Raw genomic sequence first — 7,500 nt, forward strand, 5'->3', positions numbered from 1 at the left:
AGGAGGAAGAAAGGAAGGAAGGAAGGAAGTTACGAAGGAAAAAAGAAAGGCGAGATGGACTTTGAGATGAAGTTAGAGATTGCGGAAGATTGCGAAGGAGATGAAGGAAGAATGGATGAGAGAAACAGAGACTGGAAAAATGAAGGAAACGGAGGAAATATGGAGAGGAAAGGGAGGGATGGAGGGAAGAGGGGAGGAAAAGGGGATAGACAGGAGAGGAAAGGAAGGGATGGAGAGGAGAGGGGAGGAAAAGGGGATAGACAGTAGAGGAAAGGGAGGGATGGAGAGGAGAGGGGAGGAAAAGGGGATAGACAGGAGAGGAAAGGGAGGGATGGAGAGGAGAGGGGAGGAAAAAGGGGATAGACAGGAGAGGAAAGGGAGGGATGGAGAGAAGAGAGGAGGAAAAGGGAATAGACAGGAGAGAAATTATTAAAAGAGAGAGAAGAGGGAAGGGAGGGGAGGGGAAGGGAAAGGGAGGAGAAGAGGGAAGGGAGGGGAGGGGAAGGGAAAGGGAGAGGAAAAGGGGGAGAGGAGAAGGGAGAAGAGAAAGGGAGAGGAGTGGGAGTCAACTGTTCACTTAGTACTCCCATTGGTCCTCCTGCTCCTCCTCCTCCTCCTCCTCCTCCTCCTCCTCCTCCTCCTCTTCCGTGACCCACTTTGCGTCTCGTCACGGTAAAAACTAAACAACGAGGTGATTAAGCGATACTGCCCTCCTCCTCCTCCTCCTCCTCCTCTTCCTCCTCTTCCTCCTCCTCCTCCTCCTCCTGCTCCATTTCCTCTCCACTTTTTTTGTTCTTTACGTATTGCCTCATTATCACTCTTCCTCTTGGTCTTGTTATTGTTCTTCTTTTTCTTCTTCCTCTTCTTCCTTTCTTCTGATAAATCGCGTCATATTATCGTACTATACTCCTCCTCCTCCTCCTCCTCCTCCTTCTTCTTATTTCTTCCTTTTTGCTCTTTTTTTTATTTTCTTCTCTATTTTTCTGCGTTTTCTTCATCATCTTCCTCTTCTTCCTCTTCTCCTCCTGTTTGTTTTCTTTCTCCTCTTCTCCTTCGTCATCAATATCTTCTTTCTTTTTCTTTTTGCTCTTCTTTTTTCTTTTATTTTGTATTTCTCTGCTTTTTCTTCATCATCTTACTCTTCTTCCTCTTCTCCTCCTGTTTGTTTTTCTCTCCCCTCTTCTCCTTCATCATCAATACCTTCTTTCTCAATCACCATCATCGTTGTCACCACCCTCCTCTCCATCCTCCTCCTCCTTCCTCTCCCCTGAACAATCACACACAAACACACACACACACACTTGTCACGGCCACTTACATAACACAACACAACAAAAAACAAATTACTTATGATCCACTTACGTCATCCCTTTAGTTACGCCTGTTATCAAGATCCCTTCCGGCGCACATATAGAAAAAACACCTTGAGTACTCGAGTAATGATTGCTTAACGGTCTCTGGCGGGTCGCGGCGTGCAATCAGAGCGCTTCATGGCATACCTGGCGCCTAATGGATTCACTAATTGGTTGCTCGGGCAGGTAATGAGCCAACGTGTTTACCTTGAAAGTAGTCCATCTGGCACACACACACACACACACACACACACACACACACACACACACACACATTGATAGCCAGTTACACAGCATTTCAGTCTCTTAGGCAATCAGTCAGTCAGTCACCCCCTCCGTTAGTTAGTCAGGCAGTGTGCAAGCAGTTAATTAGGCAGTCAGTCAGTCAGTCACCAAGCAAGTCAGTCAGTCAGCTAGTTAGTCAGGCAGTGTTCAAGCAGTCAGTCAGTCACCCATACAGTCATCCAGCCAGTTACTCAGTCAGTCAGGCAATCAGTCATTCATACAGTCAATCAGCCAGTCAGTCAGTCACCCAGTAAGCCAGCCGAACAAACAAACACATAGCCAATCGCACAGACAGACAGACAGACCAACAGACAGACAGACACACAGCCATCATCTGAACCAATCATCCAGTCATCCGGTTCAATCCCTCCACTCTCTCCTTCGGGATCATATGTCCACACACACACACACACACACACACACACACACACACGCGCACGTCTCCCCTCCCCCCCCCTACACACACACCCCCAACACACGTCGCCCTACACAATACGCAATGCAACACAGGGGACGCATCACGCGAGGATCGTTCAACAAACACAGGAAGCTTTCCCTCAGGACGCCTCCATTACACACACGAGACACGAGAACAACGGCGCCAATCAACAACAACAACAATAAAAACAACAATAACAATAACCGCGAGACAGACGACGCTTTGTTGAGTGTGACTTAACTGCAGATGACGAGGAGAAATGATGAATAATGAGGAAGGGGAGGAGGAGGAGGAAGAGAAGGAGGAGGAAAATGAGAAGGAAAAGAAGAGAGGAGGAGCATGATGATTGGGCAGAGGAGGGGTTAGAAGAGGAGGAGGAGGAGAAGGAGGAGGAAAATGAGAAGGAAAAGAAGAGAGGAGGAGCATGATGATTGGGCAGAGGAGGGGTTAGAAGAGGAGGAGGAGGAGAAGGAGGAGGAAAATGAGAAGGAAAAGAAAAGAAGAGAGGAGGAGCATGATGATTGGGCAGAGGAGGAGTTAGAAGAGGAGGAGGAGGAGAAGGAAAATGGAGGTAAAGGAAAAGAAGAGAGGAGAATGATGATATTGCAGAGGAGGAGCTGGAAGAGGAGGAGGAGGAGAAGGAAAATGGAGGTAAAGGAAAAGAAGAGAGGAGAATGATGATATTGCAGAGGAGGAGCTGGAAGAGGAAGAGGAGGAGGAGGAGGAGAAGGAGCAGGAAAAAGGAGAAAGACGAGAACTGATAAATACTGATAAACAAGAGGATGATGATGATGATGATGAGAAGGGAAACAAGGAGTAGAAGAAGAATAAAGATAATGACTATGATAAGGAAGATAATGAGAATAAGAATAAGAAATACTCGAGTGAAAAAAAAATGAAAAAACTATACTAATTAAAACCAACCAAAGAGCAAGGAGAAAAAGATGAACAGCAAATATACCAAGAACAATAACAACAACAAATAATAAAAAGAAAAAGATAAAAACAACAGATACAACGCAACAGAGGAATGATGTAACAGACTTCGGGGGTGACTCGCTTAAAGACAAAGGCAAATCAAGACGGGTTTTTACTTCAAGAGGGAGAGAGGGAAAAAAAAGAGGGCGAATATGACTAACCAAAGACGCAAGAGGACGATCAAGAGGAAAGAGGAGGTTCAAGAGGGAGAAGAGCGAAACCAAAAACAAGATAAAAAATAAGAGGAACAAGAATAAAAAGCAAAAATAAGAGGGAGAGAGAGAGAGAGAGAAGGGGTCGGGGATGAGAAAAAGGAAGAAGAAAGGGAAACAAAGAAGAGAGAAAGAGAGGAGAGATGAATAAGCTGAGAAGACGCTAAATAATAAGGAACGGAGAGATATAAGGAAGAAATGGCTGATGAGGATGAGAAGAGGGGGTGATGGAAGGGAGGGACAGAGGAAAGAAAGAAGGGGGAAGAAGGAAGACAAGGAGAACTAATGAATAAATAAATAAATTGGAGATAAGGACGATGATGTGGAAGAGAAAGAAAAAGTAAGACAAGAAGGAAAACTAATAAATGAAAAATAAAGATATTGACGAGGAAAAAGAGGAAAAGGAGAAGAGGATGGAAAGAGAGGAAAATAACGAGGAAAAAGAGGATAAGGAAAAGAGAAGGGAAAGAGGAAAAAGAGGAAAAGGAGAAGAGGATGGAAAGAGAGGAAAAGAACGAGGAAAAAGAGAATAAGGAAAAGAGAAGGGAAAGAGGAAAAATAGGAAAAGGAGAAGAGGATGGAAAGAGAGGAAAAGAACGAGGAAAAAGAGAATAAGGAAAAGAGAAGGGAAAGAGGAAAAATAGGAAAAGGAGAAGAGGATGGAAAGAGAGGAAAAGAACGAGGAAAAAGAGGATAAGGAAAAGAGAAGGGAAAGAGGAAAAAGAGGAAAGAGGAAAAACAAAGACAAGGAAGAAGGAGAAAGGGAAAAGAAGTAGAAAGGGAAAGGGGTCGCTTGCCATTAATAGAAAGAGAAAGTGTAGTATGGATCGGCCGCCTCATCTACCTGTATTACCTGCGCCGGAACACACAACCTCTCCGCCAGTCGAGTCACGTTCCTGGAAGTGGCGTTTCTTCTGCATCGAGACAAGTCACTCACGCGGCTGTCTCCGATTGTGCTGTCCCCGAGTGCTTCTGTGATTGACTTGGTGTGGGGGGGGAGGAGGTGGGAGGGGGGGGAAGGAAGGGGAGTGTGGAGGTGGGGATGTGTTTGAGTATGTGTGTGTGTGTGTGTGTGTGTGTGTGTGTGTGTGTGTGTGTGTCGTTCCTCCTCTTCCGCCTACTTTTCCATCTCCTTTTTTTTCTTTCTTTCTCATTCTTCTTCTTTTTCTTCTCCTTCTTTTCTCTTCTTTTCTCATTCTTCTTCTCTTTCTTCTTCCTTTTTCTCCTCCTCCTCCTTCTCCTCCACTACACTTCAACCACCCTCTTCTCCTCCTCCTCTTCCTCTTCTCCATGGACACGACTACCACGTTCCTCCTCCTCCTCCTCCTCCTCCTCCTCCTAATCTCAGTCTCACGTCGGTAATGGGTTCAAAGAGACTCACGCAACAATTACACCAGACGACCTAAGTGACTTTAAATGGGTGAAGAATGTCCCCCTTATGTCCCCCTACACCCATCCATCACCCATCACCGCCACCCCTAAACGACCCTTGATTGCCGGGCCTGGGAATGGGGGGGAAGGGGGAGGATGGGAGGGGGTGGGAGAGGGTGATGATAAAGGTGAGAACGAGGAGAGATAGAAAGTGAGAGTTAAGCAAAGTTCCCCCTATTCCTCCTCCCCTCCCCCCCTTTCCCTCCCTTTCCTCCCCCCCTTGAAAGTCTAGCATAGTTCCCCCTATTCCTTCCCTCCCCTCCCCCTTTCCTTCCCTCCCTTCCCCCCCCCACCCCTGAGAGTCTAGCATAGCTCCCCCCTATTCCCCCTTTCCCCTCCCCCTTTTCCTTCCCTCCCTTCCCCCCCCCCCTGAGAGTCTAGCATAGTTCCCCCTATTCCTCCTCCCCCCCCCTTTCCTTCCCTCCCTCCCCCCCCCCTTAAAGTCTAACATAGTTCCCCCTATTCCTCCTCCCCACCCCCCCCTTTCCCTCCCTTTCCTCGCCCCCCTAATTCTCTTCTTTCCTCCAATTCATGTCAGTCATTTCACTTTCACAGTAAATTTAGTACTGTTCCTCCTCCCTCTTTTCCACCCCCCTTTCTTTCCTGTTGACCTTTTCACCTCGACCTTTGCAACCACTCCCCTCCATCCATTTCCCCTTTTCCTCCCCTTCTCCCACCTCTCTTTCCCTACCTTCCCACCTTTCTCTCTTTCCTGTTGCTCCCTTTTCACTCTTTTCCTTTTTCCTCTCCTCTTCTTTTTCCTTCCCTTTTCTTCCCTTTATCATCCCTTTTCTTCCCCTTCTTCTCCCTATCTTCCTCTTTCAAAGCACACATTCCTCACCTTTTCCTTCCTCCTCTTCTCCCCATCCTCTATATCTTTCCTAACACCCCTTCCTCAACCCTTTCTTTACCCCCTCTTCTCCCCACGCTCCTCTTTCAAGGCACCCCTTCTCACCCCTTTCCCCCCTTCTCTTCTCCCAACCATCCATATCTTTCCTAACACTCTCCCCACCTGAACACTTTCCCAGCGCCCTTTCCTCGCCCCACATTCCCTCCCTCGCTTTCCTCCCCACCCTCCGTCACTTTCCCAGCGGCACCCTTCCTCCCCTCATGGCCCAGGGACGTCCTATCGCCGCTACAATACTACAATGGTAAAGAGCTATTCATTCACGACATCCTTGGCCCCGCTACCGAAGATTGTGGCCCCGGGCGGTAGAGCAATATAGTAGATGCGTTTGTCAGGGGGTCAGGAAATACATTATGTTCCTTACCTTTCACACGGACGTTGGGGGGAGCTGATGTGGAGCCTTGGTGGTAGTGGAGGTTGTAGTAGTAGTAGTAGTAGTAGTAGTAGTAGTAGTAGTAAGCTGTGGAGATCTGCCTTCGTCGTCTCTCCTATTTTTTTCCTTTTTCCTTCTCATTATTTTATTACTTAGCTATTCTATGTCTTGCTAGTTTGTGTTTCTCGACTATTTTATTGTTTTTTTACAGTCCAAAGTTCAAGTAATATTTATTTTCCTCGGTGTTCAATTTCCTTACTGTTGGTTCTTGTAGTGGTTATCCCAGACCCACACTTCAGGGTTCAGTCAGGGCACAGAGTTCATAGCGTCGAGTTCAGTGTTAAGGTTAGCCCAGTGTGATCCTCCAGCTGGCCCTTGAATCTGTGCCCCCATCTCCTTCTCATCAGCAGCTGTCAAAGAGAGAGATAACGAGAGTTGGTGATGGAGTGAGAGAGGCATTCAGGTGGAAGAGTGTAGTGGATGAGAGAGAGAGAGAGAGAGAGAGAGAGAGAGAGAGAGAGAGAGAGAGAGAGAGAGAGAGAGAGAGAGAGAGAGAGAGAGAGAGAGAGAGAGAGAGAGAGAGAGAGAGAGAGAGAGAGAGAGAGAGAGAGAGAGAGAGAGAGAGAGAGAGAGAGAGAGAGAGAGAGAGAAATTGAGCTGTTGAGTATATGATGATGAGAAAGAGTAAAACAAAACACTAAAGCCATAAAGAAAATAAACTTAAGAGAAAGACCAAAGCAACGAGAAGGGATGGAAGACTTAATAGAGACAACAGAAAAAACATGAGTGAGAGAGAAAATTGAGGAGTGTTAATTTGAGTTTATGATGGTAAGGGAGAGTAAAAAAATGCATATCAAGACAAAGAAAATAAACTTGAAAGAAGGACCAGAGCATCAAGGGGAAATAGAAGACGTAATAAAGACAAAAAAACACATAAGATCATATATATATAAATTAAAACAAAAATGAAGATCAAGAAAATTAACTAAAAGGGAAAACACAGGTGACAACAGGAGAGGTGGAAAACGCAATAAAATACATAAAAAAAAACTTAAAAAAAACACTCACAGAACATCCTCTCTCAACCTCATGGTGCCAAATACAAAAAAAAAAAGAACAAAAAAAAAAAAAACGGAACATCCTCTCTTAACGTCATGGCGCCGTGATTGGTAAAAAACAGCCGTGAAAATTAAACTTGCAAGGAGTGACTGCGGGAACTCGTGATTAAGGGGCGCGTCTCCAAGCCCAGGTGCACACGTCGGCCTGGAAGTGTTACCGGTCCGCTCCCTCGCAAGCAAAAACACGATGACTGCACACTCGGGCGACGCAGAGACCTCACAAAAATCTCCAGGTTAAGTCTAGTGTGTAATGTGATCATCAGAGGTGAGGCCATTAATTTCTGGATTCATACCTGTCTTACCTGTCATGAACGTAATGAATGAGAGTTAATGAAGCGATGATACAGGTTACGGTGTTCTGAGTTGTTAGTGGTTGCTGAAAAGGAGGATTAATATCAAGTTTGA

General features: G+C 46.0%; 1 protein-coding gene and 1 long non-coding RNA gene across 3 annotated transcripts in view; one reads left to right on the plus strand and one right to left on the minus strand.

The window, feature by feature from the left end:
* The window catches only part of LOC127010340 (uncharacterized), a 138,432-nt gene that overhangs the window by 81,414 nt on the left and 49,518 nt on the right, over window positions 1–7,500 (plus strand). The window lies entirely within an intron of this gene.
* Window positions 5,400–7,500, minus strand: part of LOC127010342 (uncharacterized) — a 46,640-nt gene continuing 44,539 nt past the window's right edge. Inside the window, exon 3 of the long non-coding RNA XR_007763108.1 lies at window positions 5,400–6,387. This is a non-coding gene — a long non-coding RNA (uncharacterized LOC127010342). The remainder of the gene's footprint in view (window positions 6,388–7,500) is intronic.

Source organism: Eriocheir sinensis, chromosome 43 (genome assembly GCF_024679095.1).
Source record: "Eriocheir sinensis breed Jianghai 21 chromosome 43, ASM2467909v1, whole genome shotgun sequence".
In the NCBI taxonomy this organism is placed as follows: Eukaryota; Metazoa; Arthropoda; class Malacostraca; order Decapoda; family Varunidae; genus Eriocheir; species Eriocheir sinensis.